Consider the following 19,628-nt stretch of genomic DNA (forward strand, 5'->3'; position numbering starts at 1 on the left):
GACCTAATTTCACCTGACGTCAGTCGGTTTAGCATCGTGGGTCAGAGCTGAACGGGGCCATAAGTCTTTCAAGCCCTCACTGTGCACTACCAAGTGGCTTCTTAAGGAAATAGGAGTTGCAGACTCACTGCTCTGCGAAAAAACAGAGATATATTCTTTCTCTGCCATAGGTGCAGGAAGTAAAAAGTGCAATCAAAGTATCAATGAAGCCATATCCAAATAAAAAGGGACCTTGAACCAGAATACTTTTTTTTTTTCTTATTTCCGTGCTGTTCCTGTTCCTATGGGAAGAGTTGGCTAATTAGATTGTTTATCATTTATTTGATGATCACCTAGCAATAACCACTCATACCTCTGTTATATGAGCACAAGTTTGTTGTCTCTTACCAGGCAGGACTGCCTGGAAGAAACAACACTGCAGAGGTTAACTGAAGCAAAAAGGGAAATAGAATTTTTTCTTGGTGGATATCACATTCTCTTGTGCAGTGCCTGTGCAATCAAAGGAAGAATATTGTTCAAGAAAAAAAAGTTAATAAAAACATCCCAAGCAACCTGCACTTTTATCTAGCAATGTTTGCGTTTTTGTGGAAGAGAGATTATCAACTTTCTCTAATCTAAATTTTCTTTGTGAGGATGAAATAGATCAAGCTGCTAGGAAATATGTATTGCCCCTGGGGGAGAGGGTACTCTTCCATGCCCTGTTTGCCAATTTTCGGGGTTTCCAACCACAGTAGGCTGAGTTCACGGTCTAGATGTTTCTCCTGAAATCTAGATGTTTCTCTTGAAATCTGCACTAAAACAATTACAAAGGCTTTTACATTTTCTTCTCCTTCCTGTTTAGCGTTCCTTTGGAACAAAGAACAGAGATGATAATTCCTTGCTTCTATCTTTGTCTGTCTTTAAGCAGAGTCTTAGCAGAGTCTTCGAGCAGAGCTGAAGGATTCTGTATCAGGATACCTGTCTTAACCAATAAAAGGCCATGTACCTTCGACTGCAAGTTCTGAGCTCTGTAGAGAAATGTGATGAAAGCAGCAGTCTGGGTACTGGCATTACAGTGTATTCTATGTTGTTTCAGTTCAAAATGTTTAATAGGTCTGTTACTCATCTTTTCTGGGGGAGTTTTATGTTTATGGAGCAGAGGATTCTAAACTGTGGTACTAACGTCACTAGTGGTGCACTTCAAAGAAGTGTGCAGAAATGGCAGCTCCCAGTTCTGTCTGCACAGATTAAATGTCTTCCTGCAGGCTGTTCCTCTCTGTGGCGGGTTGGCCTGATTTGCTGCTGTTGCAAGGAAGCTGCTCTCTCTGCAGCCAGCCTCATCACAGTTCCATGATAGCAGCTCACATGGGGCCCTGGTGCTGCCTGTGTTGGCTGTGGGCAGGTGGGTGGGTGAACCTGCATGGCGGGGCAGTGGGCAGAGGTGAGGGCATTGCACTACCAGTCTGGGGTTGTAGAGAATATCACTCTGTGCTGGTGCAGAGGGTGAGATCTTGCTACCGTCAAGAGTGCATGAACCAGTAAGTTTGGAAGTCCTTCTCTTCAGAAAGCAGGGATGCTACTCTTCACTATGGTTTTCATGTTTAAATAGTGGCCATATAGGTAAAATAAGCTCTTCAGATCAGTGCATGCTTATAGCTGAAGAAAGAAACAACTGAAAAAGAAACAAAAAAAACCAATCCTCAACAAAAGCCCTAAAGCTGGAGCTTCTGGAGTTTCACAAGCATTCAGAAGCACAGTACATGTGGAGGGTTTTGAGGAGGTGCTCTTGATGTGATTCCGTGTTCACGGAACACAAGAACTGCATGCATTCTGGAGAGATTTTCTGTTTGAAGAGATGCTACTTGAAATTTGAGTATTGAGTTATTATTCTTTTTTATATCTGAACAGAATGGATTAGAAAGTGGAATTAAATTAATAGGGGTCATTTTGATTCAAGGAGAAAGGAATATGGGAAGGTAAGAAAAGTAGTTGTTTCGAGTTGTTTCATACAGAGCTAGCTGTGTCAGTAACTGAAAAATTTATGTCTTGAAAATTGGCCTGAATGTATGTTAATAAAAATGGGATGAAGCCTCTTGAACAGTTTTGAGACTTCTCACTTCTATGAAAATAAGAGAATGAGGTTCAGTGTTTCTAAGAACTCAGTGAAAAAGGCCTGTAGTCTTTCTCACCTCAATGTGGTTACGTTTGAGAAAGCACAAAATAAGAGTTTACACCCCTGAATTTTTGCTGCAGTGCAATAGAGTGTAATACAGTTTTTTAAATGGTTTGTCTACTTAATATGAATTTTATATTTATGCTGTAGATTTAATCTGTCTATGAAATATTTTAACTATTGAAAGATTGATTATTTAGCAGCCTTCTGTTTGTCCTCGCTGTACATTTGGGAGATAATCTATCATATGCAGAAAAAGGGAACAGACACGGTGAAACTAAATCACTTGGTCAAGGTTACAGGGAGAATCTATGTTGGATGCTGAAATTTGAGATCAGTTTTCCTAGTCCTGAGCTAATGCTGTTAAACATTAGGTCATCTTCCTATCTAAAATCTCTTCTTTCACTATAGGCACTGTAAGGAACTGTTGGAAATATTGCGCGTTCCTTTCTTCAGTAGATTATTAGTCTGGGATTCTAAATTGCCTATTGTGGCTTTGGCTAAGTTTACTGCAGCCATAAGCTGCCTGTGCACCCAGATTGGGAAGCTTTCTACATGAAGCTGTTAACTGCTTCCAGCACCCCAAACTGTTGAACAGCATGAATCCCTATTTAGGTTCAGTTAAGAATTTAAAGCAGATGTGCAAGTGTAGCTGTGGATCTCAGGAGCACCTCAGCTGGTGTAGGAAGGAGAAGAAGCCCTTTGAGGTAATATTTACCAAAAAAATCTTTTCAGTAGCTTCAATGTGAGGAGTAGAACAGAGGTCAGATGTGGAAGCATTGTCCAGGTTGGAAAGCTTGATGGTCAGCAGTTTGGGACCAGAAGTGCAAGCAGCAGGGTTGTTGGGTGGATGAAGGGCTTTTCTTGAGGACATATAAATTGCTTTTAGGTAGAAGTGTCAAACCTAGATTTAAATATCTGGCTAGAGTAATGTAATTGAGACTGACTGAAGTTTAGCACAAATTAATTGCTCAGTACTTCACTTAAGGATTTTTTAAGATGATATAACTGAACATAAGCTGTGCTAACTTTCATTCTTTTACTGCTAAATATACATCTCTGTAGTCTTGTTAAGTTTGAGATGATTGTGTGGTGATGGAGAGAGAGGCAACATTTTATGTAAGGAGAGTGTAGGAGATCTGAGAGAGATCTCCACAGGATCAAATTAGAGTTTATAAATGTGGAAATGGTTATTTCCAGATGAAGGGTGTAGTGAGTGAGGTAGGGAGCGAAGGATTTGAATCTGAGAAGTGTTGGATATCAGATCATTTGCTCTGTATCCACAGAAGATTGACTGTTGGTTTGAGGTTAGTCGGAGCAGTTGATACTTTGTCTTTCTACCATTTTGAAATCTCAAGCTGGTTTTTTTTTTTTGTTTGTTTGTTTTTTAAAGACATTGGAACAACTATTAGTTACCACTACATCTTTATAAAGATCTATTAAAATTGACACTGTGTTATATATGTCCACTGGTAAATCTTTGAGTTGCTCTTGATGAATTCCAAGAGGACAAGTGCTGCACAACTCACTGGTTGTATTTGATTGGTGCTGTCAGGGATAGAAAAACTCAGGATGTCTGTCCTTTTGTTTGTGGTAATTATAATTTTTACCTTCACAAAAACATAGCACCCAAAAACTGGATCGAGTAAATATTGTGGTGTAGATTATTACTTTAATGTCATTATATCTCTCTACTATGTATGATTTATGTTTTTTCCATGCATTCTATAAACAACATACTGAAAGATTTCAGGTAGATCTCTGTAATCTGGATTCATTCTTCTGTGCGTTTTTTCCTGTAAGATGCTCACAGTGTCAGTTTGGAAACTGTCCTCCCCTTTGGGCACAGCAGAATCATCAGTACTTTGTGTGTGACCAGTAGGAAAGGATAGGAACAGTCGTTATTGGTTGAGTCACCATCCCTGAATGTGTTTAAAAATCGTTTGGATGTGGTGCTCAGGGCCATGATTTAGTGGAGGGATGTTAGTTAGGGTAGCATGGTTAGGTAGTGGTTGGACTCGATGACCTTTAAGGTCTTTTCCAACATAAGCAATTCCATGATTCTGTGATTCTATCTTGATTCTTAAAAATGCAAAAGTTCTGCAATTTATTTTTGTGTAGTTCTATTTAATTCATTTTTAGTTTAATTTGGGAGAAAATAAATGATGTAAAATGAAGCTTTTTTTTCAAGAATTAGAATTTTGTAATCTTGCAAAGAAGAAGAGGAAGAAAACCTGTTACGAAAAAGTTTTCCCATCTATTTTAGAAGGTAGACACAATACATGTCTCTGAAAATTTTTAATTACAAAAGAACATTCTGATATCTGTACATTTTTCTTTGAAAACTCAACTGGATTATGTGGATTGCTTTGCATTCTAGTAGTATCACTGAAAAGACTTCAGATGATGCTAGTGATGCGGGATGAGTATTTCTGACTTTCACATAGGAATGGGGCAATTACTTAGCTATAGAGCAATGTTGGTGACAACCAGTGTTGCTGGACAATGCAAACTTAGGAAGCAGGATTTAGAATGCTATATATTTATTAGTTTGAGTAATAGGTATCCAGATTGATCCCGTACTGTATCATGTACAGTTACTGTGACTTTGTTTTCCATTTAAGTTTGTGAATGTGCAGTCTGTTTTCTTTAAAGCAAATGAAATTACTTTTGGGAACTGAAGTTGTTGTTACTTGCTTTGCTGAGTGCATTGAATGGCAGATAGATCAGGTTGCTGGAGAGCAACCTCTTGGGCAGCACTAAAACAATTTAGAGCTCTCAAAGGCTGCTCCAGTGGCGTCAGCTAAAACGCCAACCAAACGCCGGGGCAAATGAAAGCAAACGCTCCAGGTGACACTGTGGGCTGCTGCCAGCACTGGGTACGCAGTGTGTTGTGTGTGATCCGTAAGTAAGAGGACACCAGGATTTTTGTAAAACAGGGAAAATCAAAGACTGACATTCAGCTAACATGAAATGTGTTTGGGAATCATTGCCTTTTTTAGAGGATATTTGAGCTTAGCATTTAGATTTGTTTTAGTGAATTAATTATTTAAAATTCAGGGCTGTTATATATCATCTCAGTGGTTTGGGAAAGCTTGAAGTCTTATTTTCCATTTCACAGAAGTTCTATTTAAAAAATTTGCAACATTTCAAATGTGGAAAACAGAATTCTGAGTTGTATTTTGTTATGTACTACTTTCTCTCTTAGCTATATCATTTTCTTCAATTATTCCTGACATAGGATCAATGAAATACCAAGGGGAAAAAAACCCTCAGTGGGATTTAATTTTATAAATAATATGCTGAGAGTTCTCATCACTACTCTATCTAAAATAACACTGTAAGCATTTCTGTTGCTTCCAAATAAGATGATGTTTGGAAGCTACAGCAGCTCCAAGGAAACCTAATTTTCCTCTCCACAAATCGAAGTTAGGAGTATTAAATATAATTAATGTGGAATATCTGTGTTTAACTGTTTCGTGGTATGTGAGCATGCGATGTTTAGATGTCCTAATTGAGCTGAGTATACAATAGAAGACAGCAAAATTTATTTATTTTATCCTCAAAGTCAGCTAACGTCTTTGAGCACTGGCATCCATGTTCCAGAAAAATAGATCTTAATCTGAACTTTTCATATATTTTCGATGTTTAAAATGTTATACAAGTATATGCATTGTTTATCTTCTTTTTTTCCTTAATCTTTTGGAAATAACTGTGTAAGTTGGAAGACTGGAATGTCTGCCTTAGACAGCAAGTCAGCAACACGTACAGAATGGCATGCAGTTTATCTCTGTAGGAGAATACTGTGTTAAAATATAGGCACTTTGTCTACAAAAAAAATGAGTCCTTCCAAATATATGAATTTCTAAGAAGTAGTGCTATTTTAAGTAGAATTTGAGTAGCAGCTGCTTATCTGATAGTGCAGGATGCTTCCAAAATTACTAAGATGAAATGGCAGATGAATCCTTAATAGTCTTAAATTTATCAGACCCTTAACAGTCCAAGCATAAAACACCTTTTAAATGTTTGAGAAGGAGAAAAGAATGGAGTTTTTCTTGCTTTGACCCATCTATGAGCGTGGAGATTTTTTCCACTTTTCCCCCTTTTTGGAGTTACAATTTAAATACATTGTACTTCTTTTCTTAACCTTCCAGTGAAGCATTTGTATTTATTCATCATTTATGGTGTTTGATTTTTACCCATTCCTTCTGTGTTTCTGGTGATTCAGATGCTAGTATGAACGTCACACATCCATTGGACAAGGACATAAGCCAGAGCATGAAAATAATGGCAACTTATGTCAGCCTCAAATAGGCAGGCTGTAGGAATTTCCTGATGATGGTCTACAGCTTTGTTACTGGACATTAAGACATCCAGCAGATTAATTTGCTGCGGGAAGAGAAAATGGCTGTGTTTTCTTTCTGGGGAAGAGTGGCAGTAATGTCTGTTGTCTATAAGGACAAGTACTGAACAATTGCCCTGATTTCTGGGCTCCTGAATCTGCATAGTCATCCTGGGACACTTCCATGTGATCTGTGTAGCCTTGTCTGTGATGTGAGCTGTCAAAGGGCCCACAGTAGAAGACATCAACATCCTCTTTTTTCTGTGCATATGGAACATGTTACCTGTTCTCTGTGCTCAAAACTAGCTGTTGCTTTCTTCCTCTGTTGAAAAACATATTCCTAGTTTATAAATGTTTTTTGAGTGAAGAGCAACACATCTACGCCTGAGAACAGTTAGTTAAAATCTAGTCAGCAGATCATTCAGGTCTTCCAGTCTCTGCTCACTAGTCAGTTAGATCTCAATGTGCTCCACTGCAGCTTGAAAGTAATGAGAGTACTTCTGGTCCATCCTTTCTGGGTCTCAAGCTTATGTTGTCTGGCCACTCTGGAGCATCCCTGGGGGGAAGAGGAGATCCTAGTGTACTTTGTTCCCCTGTAAATCCTTTCTTGACCCATTTATGGGCCAAACTGAAGGATAATTAAAATATCTGCGTATATATCTATATATATGTACACACATACAGATATATATATATTCCTTCTCTTTCTCTTTCTGAAGGAATAGAACTTTTCTGTTAGCTAGGAATGTAGTTATCTGCAGCACATGAATGTTTCTGGTGAAAGATTATTATAACAGTGCATAGTTTGAAGGATTATTTCACTTACAGAAATACTAGCAAATATTTCTGCTCCACCACACCGGTGGTTTGCCAGACACCATTTAACTTGTCACTGGAGCCCTGTTCAGTTCTGCTTCCTTGTGAACAAGACCTTTTAGAAAATACTGAAGACAATGGCATTTGTGTGGTATAGGCATTTGTCAGGTCTGCAAAACCAAAAAAAGTGACATGCCCAGGGCTTGCCCATACATGCAGCTACTCTGGGGTAAATTAGTGTGAGGATATGTTTATTCTAAAATGCTCTGTGTCATTGGAATTAAATCGAATAAAAAGCAAGAAGAGGCACATGAGTGTTTTGTTTTGGTTAGATATTGTAGGTTTTTTTCCTACAATAACATTTTTGTTTACACGTGGAGTTCTGCACTAGGTAGCCTGCTTCATTCCAGAATAACTCTTAAGCTTTGGCATACTCTTAAGTACAGTTGTTGCATGTGCTCCATGTCAGATAGCGCTGGATCCCTTTGCTGAAGAATTTGAACACTTGTTTCAAATCTACATATGAATGTGAATAAAAACTCACGGTGGTGTTCTAACACATGAAAACCACAAACAGTCATCAAGATAATTTCAGATTTAAGTTTGACCATGTAGTTGTTTGAATTCCTGGAGTGGGTTTAGTGAGAGATCTTGTGGAAGTGGAAGGACTGATTTGGTGGTGTTGCTACTTCTTTTCTGGTTTGGCCACATTGCAGCCATTCTGTCAAACGCTGTTAGGTAGTGGAAGGATGGGACGAGGATAAAACGTTTTGGAGTGTCCCAATGCATGCCAGCCAGCACCAGTAAAGCCTCTCACACCATGGGAGCCAGTTCTTGGGTGCCTATGAAAGAACAGTGGGAGCTGCCTGGGAGCCCCGTGCTGCCACAAACCGGTTGACTGTCTCAAGGCTGCAGGCTGTGGTACAGGGAAGGGTGTTGGAGGCTAGCAGTAATTTATGTGGCAGGCAGGCTCCAGTTTCCTTTTTCCATGCTGTAGAACCTCGAGAGCTACGTGTCACTTAATTGGCCCTTGTGGCTCCAGCAAGGATAGGCTGACAACAGAAGACCTGGGGACAGCCACAGCGTGAGCCCGAGTGGTCACGGGTCCCTGGCACGTCGTGGAGCTGCGGGTGAGCACGTCGTGCGTGGGATGATTGCGAGTGCTCATCAAACAGGTCAGATACGTGCGGCTTAACAAAGCTTAGCAGGTCAGATTGCCTTACCCAATAAGCTATACATAGACTCTGATCTTGTTATAGTCGGGGGAAAGAAAACATCAAACCTAAGAGGAATAATTCCCTCGGTGTGATTTATTTATAGGAAAAAGCATAACTAGTTGTATCATTTACTGAGCTATTGAAAGCCGTTACTTAAATAGCTTGTTAAAATTTTATTATATTTTTAATTCTTGGGAATGATTGAACCTTGTTCCACTGCTATATCATTTTATGTTAATCATTTGCTTTTACTAGAGTAATATATTAAATAATGCTGATACAAACTTCAGTTCTTGATATATCATCTTTAAAAACTGCATCTATAGCTACTGTGTCAGTCTATTGAGATTTACAGTAAGAATATCGAGGTATGTATGAAAATGCCTATATTGAAGAATGAAGACTTAAACAATGTCTTGAAGGATGCATTTTCTAAATATTAGCAGGTATTTGTACTTTTATTTGTACTTTAATTTTCTGCTATTACTTATTAGTGTCTAATCTGCCTGACGTTTGATTCTGAAACTATTAAATAATTTTAATAGGTCAGTTTTCTTTCTTAAGGTGGAATCTGAGGTTATAGTGTGACCTAGCAGTGTAAAGCTGATGCTTAAAGCTTGAGACTGATATCCATGTCATAGACGTAGGCAGTTTCACGATAAAGGATGCTCCTTCAAATACATGGTTTCCTGTCCAAAGCATTGGCCAGTAAGAAGGAAAAACAACCTTTAGAAAACTATTGTTGTATTTTGTATCAGTGATACTAGGAGAAAGTTCATATCCTAAACTTTTCTGTACTCTCTGGAAGATCAGCTTTGGTGAAATAAAGGTGGATCCATGTACACTGGCTCTATATACAAAATGTCAAACCTATTATCTGAACTTCTCTGAAAAGTATACTGCTTGAAATCTTCAGTCTAATGCAAACAGATGTAGTCCTTTTTAATTGTAGGATCTTATCATTTAAATTTAAATTATCTGTATCCTACCAGTGTCTGTGAGAGCCTATAATCTCCATTGAGACAAAATAAATAAAGAGAGTTACTAATGTGACAAGGAAGTGTAAGAGTGCCTTCCAGGGCACAGATGAGGGAAATCATGTAGTAGAAAGTCACAGTGTTCTTTTGAGCCTCTCTACCAGGGCAAATATATTATTTTAAGTAAACAGACATTTAGCACAAGTCTTTTCCAAAGACTGGCACACTTACACACACACTGAATTGAAGGGGTGGCTCCTAAGGATATTGAAGATTCTGAAACTTGTGTCACCCTCAGAAGATTATTTGCTAAAGCTCTTTGTAGGCCAGTTTATTGGTTATGATTTGTTCTGAGTGTCAAAAAAAATAGCTTTCCTGATCTGCATGTGATAAGGAAGATTCTGTCTTAAACTAAAAAAGATGAAATGCTTCTATTATACTATTTTCATATTTTTAGGAGCCTCTTAGAATCATAGAATCCTTAGAATTGGAAGGGACCTCTGAAGGCTGTCTACATCTCTGGGCGACCTGTCTCAGTGCCTCACCACCCTCACTGTAAAATACTTTTTCCTTATATCCTACCTAAATCTACTCTCTTGAAACCATTTCCCATTCACCACGGACCCTGCTAAAGAGTCAGTCCCCTTGTTTCCTTTAGCTCCCCTTTAGATATCATGAAGGAGCTGATGTTAGCTGTGGATTTAGTTTTAGCTGTATCAGGTGTTGCAGATGCTTACTCTGGAAAATACCAATCACTTATTTGGAGGAGAAACTAAAGATGCTGCTTTAGTGGGAACTTTGTTGTTGCTGTGGTTTGGCAGTGGCAGCAAGCCAGGTTTATTTGAACCTTATTAGGAAGCTCGGGCTTATTAATGTTCTTCCTATAGGCTCTGCTTTCCTTAGGTTTAGTTCTTTCTGAACAGGCCTATGACCTTTCTTCTTGAGAGTGTGGTTTTATCATCTGAGCATCTGTGCTGAGGAAGGGGGACAGCAGTGCCAGCCCAACCTGGTAGTACATCTGCTCTTCTTGGCTATGCAGATAAGAAAAGGAAGAAAAAATGGTGTGTTTGTGGTTAGTAGATGATAGATGGCAGAGACTGAAGGAAAAGAGAGGTAACTGTAATTGTGACCATCAGGTATGTTTGCTTTCAGATACTGAGAAAATTGAGATTCTGATTTGGAAAATGAACTGATGTGGACCACAATAGTTTATCGATCATAAGAGGAAGTAATTTGTATAATAGATGTTTTAAATGAATGCTTATCTCCTATACTTTGGTGCCTCAGAGAATAGAGTCAGGTATGTGAAATTTTTTTTTCTCAAAGACAGTAAAAAGGGTTAATTCCCCAAGCAACTTATAAATACTGTAACTTAAACTAGTGAATATACTTATTTTATAGTTAGGAAAATGGAAGAGCAGTGGGATTAAGTGACCTACTAACATTCCAGAGTCAAGAAACAGCAGGGCAAGTCCTTGAATTCAAGTGTTCTGAGGTCTCTCTCCTGTACTTTTATTAGGTCATTTTGCTTCTTAGAATAACATGTTTGCGCAGTTAGAAAATGCAAACTGTTTCTTTGCAGAAATACCACTGCACAATGTTACAAAACTGGAGAAACTCTGAGTCTGAAAACAGATTTAATTCCTGTTTTTAAAATGTAACAAATGAGATTTAAAAATATGAAAGGCTGCCAGTCTGCTGTTCTAGTTTAAGTATCTGGGTTGTGATTAGAAAAATATTACAAATGTGCTGATAGTTTCCAGTGCTGTTCCTTTGATTGGACGGCCTTACTGAAAAGGAGGTCTTGGTCCCCAAACCTGGAAAGAGGAATTAAAATAATATTCTTGTGTTTCCTGTCATTAATTATCTCATAAAGACCTTGAAATGTGCACATGATGTCCATCACCAACATGTATGGAATGATGTTCTTCCCTAAATAAATTTGGTAGAATCTTTCTCTTGTCTCTGAATACTTTTTGAATTGCCAAATGAGGTCTTACTGGTGAAGCAGTTTCCCAGGTTGTGCGTCAGTCTCTTTTCTTTTACATCCTGTTAGCACTGTTGTGGTGCTTTGTAAGGATAGTCCCAAGAAGCATCTTTCTGTTTTTCTTTTAGAGTTTCTGCTCCTTTTCTGCTCCATTTCTGCTGCTTGCCCTGAAGTGAAGGTGCTAAGTTCTTCTTGAGTCAGGGCTCAATAGTGTGCCACTGGATGCTGTAATAAGCATGAGGACATGAGAACAAACCTTCATTTCGGGAGAGGGGCATTGTTCTGATGTTGTTTTGCAGTGCTTTGTATTAAATTTTATTATGAGATCTCTAGAGAAAGTGCTTGCTAGCACTATAGCCATTCCAAATGCAGAAAGGCAAATTAGAAAGTGTTCCTTTGTTTCACAGTTGGGTTCTTAAAAATAAATAAATAAAGCCTTTTTTCTATTATTACTATTTAATAGATGGCCTATTTCTGGGGGTGGAATTGCTATTTTTAGCACTGATTGTAAGATACCAGTGCTGTATAGCAGGTATTCCTTATGCTGAGTGGTTTTGTATCTTGAAGGACAGTGAGTGCACACTGAGCCCTGCAGCAGGAAGCTCTCTGCAGGCAGCAGGCAGCCCTCGGCCCAGCCTGGGGCAGGGGCTGCTGCTGGTCTGCGACTGAAGAAAGCATCTCGGGAGACTTTGCTCTTAGTCGCTGTAAGTAAGGACAAACGTAAGGTGACTTTCAATTCATAGTTTCTTGATTCAAAACCCAGGTGAGCTCCCAGTGTTGTGCACACAGCCATGGCATGGGAGTTTGGTTGTTACTCCCAGAAGGGCAGCTTCTGGGGCTGGCTCCTGCAGCACAGGTGGCAGCAGTGTGATGGGCAGTGCTGTGGTGAAGGCAGCACCAACACTCACAGTAATATGTCCCTAGTGCTGAAAATAGGCTTCAAAATGGTGAGCCTAGCAAGGAGGTTAGATACCTTGGTCGTCTTCTTCTGTGGTGAGGTACATCTGAGGCCCTGTGTTAAGTATTCACTGGGAATATTCATGGGAAAAGTTGTTCTGTTGGATTAGGTTCATAATATAAGTTCCAATTAGTATTTTTCTTCCCCTTTTAACGTACTTTTATTATTTTCCTCTTCTTCACATTGCCTTGTCTCTTCTCTGTTAACCAGAATAAGAATTAGAGTATTTCCTGATCACGTAGTATCAGAGTTTGGTATGAAGTTCCTGCGATGTGACATGTGGCTGTGAGCTGCAGTCCTCTAACTCGCAATAGCAAAATGCATGGAACAGGTTCTTATGCTATGTTTAATTTCTTCATACTATTCCTTATTCTTTTCTTCATCCGGGAAAGGCAGTTAAAAAAAATAATCTTCTTTAATATATTTCGTTACTGTGTCCATCAACCTTTCCAAATTATTTATAAACCTTGTATAGAAAAAATGAATTTTAGTAGCTATGTACTTGCAGATGACCTTAGTGCCTTCTTGCTTTCCTGGCAGAGCAGTAGAGGTCACCAGCACTTGGGGATGTGAACCTAAGCACAACATATCTTAAGTAAAATACTTTTTTGTTCTGTTATTTTTTGATTCAGTACTGGAATTCAGTTTAGAGTCTGCACTCCATGCTCCCTAAAGCTGCAGTTTGTACTTGCTCTGAAAAAGGAGACATGTCTGTGCTTAATATAACCCAAAGTCACTGCGTATAGTGGCCTGACATGCATCTAATTGCCTGTAGATTTCTAATGAGAAAGGCAGTTTCACAGGAGAAAAATCTGTATTGATCCTAGCTCTGATTTAAATTTCACTTCATTTAAAAAAAGAAATCAGCATAGATGAAACTCCCTGATCAATGATCCTAGCTGTGTGTTTTTTTTTTTTTTTTTTTAATAGCTTCCATTTTGGTGCAGTGCAGTGCAGACTTTTGGTTTAACCGACTGAATTGATATTCTGAGCAGCGAGTAAGGCAGGATGACAGAGCAGAGCACAGCTACTCCTGTGAGTGCTTGGGGAGGTGCGCCTGCTCACAGTTTGCTCGTTCTGCCCAAGGCAGAGAGAAGTCACGAAGCATTGCTGTCCTAGGATGCTATGGAAAAGCTCACAACTTCTATATATGCTGTTTTAAACATAGTTGAAGAAAAACAGGACCGTATTTAGTCACTCTCAGGATGGAGTGGTTTGAAGTACAGCACCTAAAGCCACAGTTTGTGAACACAATACGTGTACCAGCCATCATTTACTTTGAAAAAAACAACCTCTGTTAGTTAGAAAGTGGTATGTTTCTTTTAAGCGACTGATGTCTTTTATTTTTAGTGCTCAGATTTTTTTTTTTTTTGCATTGCTATAACAGATTCTTCCACTGAAATAAACAGCCGTTAGCATCTCAGAACCCTTCGTGTGTAATATTTCAACATAATAGGTAGATTTTTCTAAAGCAGTAACACAGAACAGATACTAAGGAGCTCAGAATAAAACAAAATGCTGTGATACCTCAGAAAGTGCCAAACTCATTGTCATGAGGCAGAATGCTATAGTTTATATGGTTTAAAAAATTCAAAGCAGAAAGCTCCTGAGGCGTGCATGTGTAGCTTTGCAGGGTGTGCTGATGTGACTGGATTAGATGGAAGCTGAGGACATTTGGCATGCTTCTCCTGCATGGGATTTAGGTTTCTGGGGAGCATGACAGAAGCAAAAATCACGTCACCAGCCTGGAAATAATTTCTTAATATTTTCATTATAATTAACTTTGGCTCTTACATAAGCAGAAAGAGAAGACAGGAGAGGAAAAGAGCTGCATCTTTGTGAAAGGTGAACGTGAGATAACTGGGGAGAGGGATGTTTGTTGCATTTGCTGCCTGTGGTACAAGTGGTTCCTGACCTGGGAGGCGTGTGGCCGCAGCGGCAGCCGGCACAGCTCCGTAAGGGCAGTGGGTTTGTGCCTGCCTCACCCCCAGCCCCTCCAGGCCCGGCCTCCCCCGCTGCCCCTTCCTCCCTCCCCAGTGACAGTGACAGGACACGGCGGTCCTTGTCCTTGAAGGTTTCTCCCGTTTCTGAGTAAGTGGCATCTTCCTGGTAGTTTGCCATCTTCCGTTTTTGTCATTATCCCAAGGGAAGTATTAAAATCACAAACAACAACATGGTGGTTCAGTCCATTTTTCTTTCAGAGAAACATTTTCCTTCCCTACGACGTCTGCTGTTTGCTTGCCTTCTTTAGCAGTGGGAAGCTGCAGGCAATAAACATCAGTGGCGCTGGCAGCGCGATGCTCTGGCAGCAGGCTGGCTGCCTCCCCACCTGCCCGCCGCGATGGTACGGTCTGCAGAGGGACTCCGCTAGTGGAGCTCCGCTTGTCAATCCCTTACAGATGCCGAACGGTGATTACTGCGCTGTGTAATTGAAATCATTTTGGATTTGTGATGATATCTTAGCCAAGTAAGTAGCGACATCCACAGCATGAGAATAAAAAAGAAAATATATTTCCCCTTTCTGTTCTGAGCTTGTTTATTTGGCAATTTGCTTCTCGGGAAGGCGCAAGCTGATGAGAAAATGGTGTGGAGAGCGGGTCTGAGTGATGCATTGGGTTTTGGTTTGTGCCCTGTGAATCTCTGCAAAGGTAATGCTTCAACTTGTGTGGAATATTCTGTAAGGTCAGTCTGAAGCTGCATTGCTGAATGGCACTCTTGCATCAGAAATAATTCACTGAGGTTTTGTAGGTTGAGAATTCAGTATAATGTTGTCTTTTTAAACAAATGGGCTTGATTTTGATTAAATCTGTTATTTATTGGTGAGGATAACACGTGGATGAGATTTTGCTTTTATCATTGTGGGTAACAATTGGACGTACAGAAAAGATGAAAATGTGAGTAGTACAGTTTGACTTTTTGTAACTTTAATGTTATCTTATGATAGGTAAAGGCATTTCTTGTTAGGAAAATATGTAATCCTCAGCTGGGTTTATTTATAGAACTGCTTGCAGATTTTCAGTGTGCATGCTTAAAAGTGAAGGGCACACAGAATAACCAAAAAAAAAAAAAAAAAGTAGTGCAGTGCATTTCTATTGAAATGGATTAGAAAATACTGTTACAGAAACAGGGAAATTTATGTAATTTCTTTTAAGCCTGTATAATGTCTCCTGTGGGAAGATGGGGAAAGGCTTTCTGTGGTGTATGGTCCAATAACTGATGATTCTTACAGATATATATATATTTATAAAAAAAGAGGAATCGGCCCCGAATCCCTGCATGCTGCATGGCAAAGCTTTCAGCTACTCATGAAACACAGAGCGCTTTAACAGAAACCATAAGATCACAGGAGTCATTTCCTATTATGTAAAGGGAGATTCTGTGCAGCTGATCCCTGCCTGCAGCGCTGGCAGCTCCTCTGCCCAGTGGTCCAGGGCAGCAGTCGAGCCCTTCCCCAGCCCCTCATTTACTGGCCTGGAGTTGTCCTGTGCAGGCTGGGGCAGCTGCTGGGGCATCGTGAGTCGGGGGCTGCTGAGACCATGACTGTGGGCAGTCCTGGAGCACTGGGGCAGCCAGGAGCAGATGCTTAGCCCTGCTTTCCGTATCTTCAGGAAGGTAAGTATTGAAGTTGCTAGAAGGGAATGTATATTCCTTCGTGGTAAAACTGTTCATTTTCCCATTCATATCCATCCAAAATGCTGCATACTTATAAGGACTTCTGGCCATTTGACCTCCTTAGTATGTTCTGCTAGAGAGTCTGTTACAGGATTGCAGAGCCTGTTACACAAATGCGGATGCTTGAAAGATAGCTGGCATACCTGATAGAAATAAAAGTGTACTTTTATTTCTGGGCTTGGTGGTTAATATTAGATATATGCGGTGTGAAATTGATGATGAAGGCTTTTTGTTAGCCCTAGCACAGTAAAAGAAGATTACAGATCTACTTCACAGTCCACATTTTTTTGTGTCAAGATGCATTCCCGATTAGCATTTAATTTGTGAGAGGTCATCCATATGCATGACTAGCTCTTGTACCTTGCTCTGAAATAACTGTTTGACTCAGGTATCCAGCAGGTCTTTGATCACATACAGCTTTTACTTTGTTCATGTTCCTCTCATTTTAATCAAAATTGCTACCTGTGAAGAAGAGTTTCATATTTTCCTTGTAGTGCTGTTAAAATGAGTAAGTTTGCGAATAAGGCAGTAAATTAGGGCTTGTAGATAAGTTGTGTATAGTAATGCAGCATGAGCATCTTTCCTTTACCTTGTTTTTTTTGCACCCCCCCCCCCCCACTTTCTCATTTTTTCCATTTTTCTTTTTACATTTCTAAGGAGAATTGATTTTTGGCCCAGCACGTCACTGGTAAATACACTTGCATTTTCACAGAAAAAGTCATTTTTTTTTCAGTTGGCAGTGGAATGATATTTCTCATGCTTTCTGCATATATAAAAAGGCTTCATGCATGTACCCTGACACAGCTTGGAAGAGTTTCATGCTTCTCAGTGGGATTACAGGTTACAGAAGATGTGGTAATGCTGAACTAGATATCATACTGCTCTTTTAAGAGCTTCCATGAAATGACATTTCTAAGTGCATTTTTCTTTTAAATTTTATATCGTGTATCTAGGAAACAATTTCAAAGGATTTTTTTTTTCCTCCTCTTTCCAGCAGGAAAAAATGTACAGCTTATCTTTTCTAATGCCCTAGAATTTGTGATGTAAACATTTTTCTAATGATTAAAAAAAGAAAATCTAGTCTGCATACTGAAAATGTAAATATATATTATGCTAATATGTAAGAATTAGATTAGAAGCATTAGTTTTTTATAAATTTCTGCAGTTTGTATTTTCAAATGTGAGTTGTATATGTAAGAATTCCTTATTACATTTTGAAATAAATATAGAAGTCATGACCTTGTACCTATCAGTAACGTTTACTAAACCTCACTGTACTGCAGTAGGACTACAGCAGCTGATAGTTCTGTAAATTGAACCCACCTCCTTTTAATAAATGTAAATACTTTCACAGGTCAGACTTAAAATAATGTTCTGAAGGGAAGAAGGCAGTTTATTTGATTCACCCTAATGTGCAACCTAGTAGAGAATAAGCTTAGCTTTTGCTGGATTTTTCATTATATTTTCAAGGAGAAACAAAGAAGGATATTACAGTTCACTGGAATTTAGCAGGTATTGCTCCGAATGTATTTCTGGCTGATTGCTGAACTAAAACTCATTATGCTCATGTGTTATCTGATCAACTGTAGAAAAATCATGACTAAAATTGTATATTTCTAGATAATTTAAATAAGCCTTTTGAAACAGGGTTATAGAAAAAGGCTGAGGATGATTATTATGAAACCATCAGCTCTAGAGAGTTTTTTGCTTAATTCGTATATTAAAATGTGTTGCTAAAGCTTAGTATAGTCTCTCTCACGTTTCCATTAATTTCCTTTTCTTGTTGTGGCAAGAAGGTAGCACTGAATGCACTCTGAATGGAGGCTCCCTGGCAGTATGGCTCTGTTGCAAATCCAGCAACAGAAATCTCTGTGACTGGGATAGTTCTGCTGCCTCTGCAGCACCTGCAGTCCAGGCACTGTGCTTGCCATTAGGAAGTCTCAGCCTAGATGCAGCTTGCCAGGGCTTTATCGTGCACTGTGTGGCTGCTCAATACTTTAAGACTGTATAGAATGTATTCCTATGTATCACAGATCTGTACTTCGTATTCAGTTATTATATATCCTCAGCGGAACGGTTGCATAATAGAACAGTATTTCTTCCAAGGTGGATTATGTTTTGTATGCTGGATTTTTATATGCAAGTGTTAATATATGATAAAATCCTCTAAGCTTTGGTTTCTTATACAAAGAAGATGGTCAATAGCATTTTCTTGTAATTTTTATATATTTGTACAGAGTGCAAACATCGTGCAGTTTTAAGAGCTATGGGGTCTTGTTTGAAGTTTTGCAGATTTTATTCAAGTCTAGAGAGAGAAAAATGCTTGTTTTCTTGTTTTTCATGATGTATGATCCTATTTTCTGTGTTAAATATGGAGAATTACAGTTGTTGAAAAAGAATCAATATGCTTAATTTTATTACAAATCACAAATACATTTTTTGGTAATAAAATGAAGCATTTTCTAAAATAGCTCAGTAACATGAAAGTGGTTTTAGGATGCTGGCTGGCATCACTGCAAAGAGCAAGGCATACTCCTCTAAAATATTTCAAGTCAATCAAATACAAAGACTCAAGAGTGATGTGGGATGCTCACCTGAATATCAGATTTTGCACAGTTGAGGAATGGTAACTGAGTTACAAAATTTTTCTAAAGTAGCCATTGCAGTTAGAGGTTATAAAGATTGTGCACCAGGTTATGAGAGAAGTCCTAGAAGAAGTTCCTGTGCAAATGTAGAAGAGGACCAACGGAAATAACCACAGATTATTAGGAAAGTTTGTGCAGTTTCTATCTATTGTCTTCCTTCCACAAATGGAAACAGTGAAATAGGTTGAGGAGCTAGCTGGTTTCACAGAGCCACAGATTCAGAATAGTTGATGTTGGTAGTGCCTACCAACCAATGGAGATCATCTGGTCCATCCACCTGACCCAAAGCAGCTTCAAAGAGAGAAGGTTACTCAAGGTGGTGTCTGGTCACATTTTGAACGTCTGCAAGGATGCAGACTTAGCAGCCTGTTCCAGAGTTTGACCCAGATTTTTTTTTTCACTGGGCACAACTGAGAAGAGTCTGGCAGCATCTTCTTTGCTCCTTCCCATCAGGTACTTAAACACTTTGATAAAGTTCCATCCTGAGCCTTCTCTCTTCTAGGCTGGACAACCCCAGCCCTCAGCCTCCAAGTGCTGTTTGAGATATTCCAGTCCCTTAATTATCATCTTATCCTTCCACTGAAGATCCTTCAGGAAGTCTGTGTCTCTTGCTCTGGGAGCCCAGCACCGGTCACAGCAATCCAAATGTCCCAGCAGTGCTGAGCAGAGGACAAGAGCACCTCCCTCAACATGTTGCCCGCACTCTGTCTAATGCAGAACAGGAGGCTCTGTTTGCCTTCTTTGCTGTGAGGATGTGTTTCTGACTCCCAGTCAGTTTTGTGCCCACCAGGATTCCTGGGTCCTTTTCCACAGAGCTTCTTTCCTACGGGTTGGCCCTGCTGGTCCTTCCTGGGGTTGTTTC

General features: G+C 39.4%; 1 protein-coding gene across 14 annotated transcripts in view; it reads left to right on the forward strand.

The window, feature by feature from the left end:
* ATP2B2 (ATPase plasma membrane Ca2+ transporting 2) overlaps positions 1-19,628 on the forward strand; it is a 397,887-nt gene that overhangs the window by 157,509 nt on the left and 220,750 nt on the right. Inside the window, exon 1 of one of the 14 annotated variants that reach the window (XM_010718402.4) lies at positions 14,766-14,916. The exons of the other annotated variants lie outside the window; for them this stretch is intronic. The gene's annotated coding sequence lies outside the window, so the exon portion shown is untranslated. Of the gene's footprint in view, positions 1-14,765; positions 14,917-19,628 lie in introns of those variants that run through there. 14 annotated transcript variants of the gene reach the window in all.

The sequence above is a fragment of the Meleagris gallopavo genome, chromosome 14, assembly GCF_905368555.1.
Source record: "Meleagris gallopavo chromosome 14, MGAL_WU_HG_1.1, whole genome shotgun sequence".
NCBI lineage: Eukaryota > Metazoa > Chordata > Aves > Galliformes > Phasianidae > Meleagris > Meleagris gallopavo.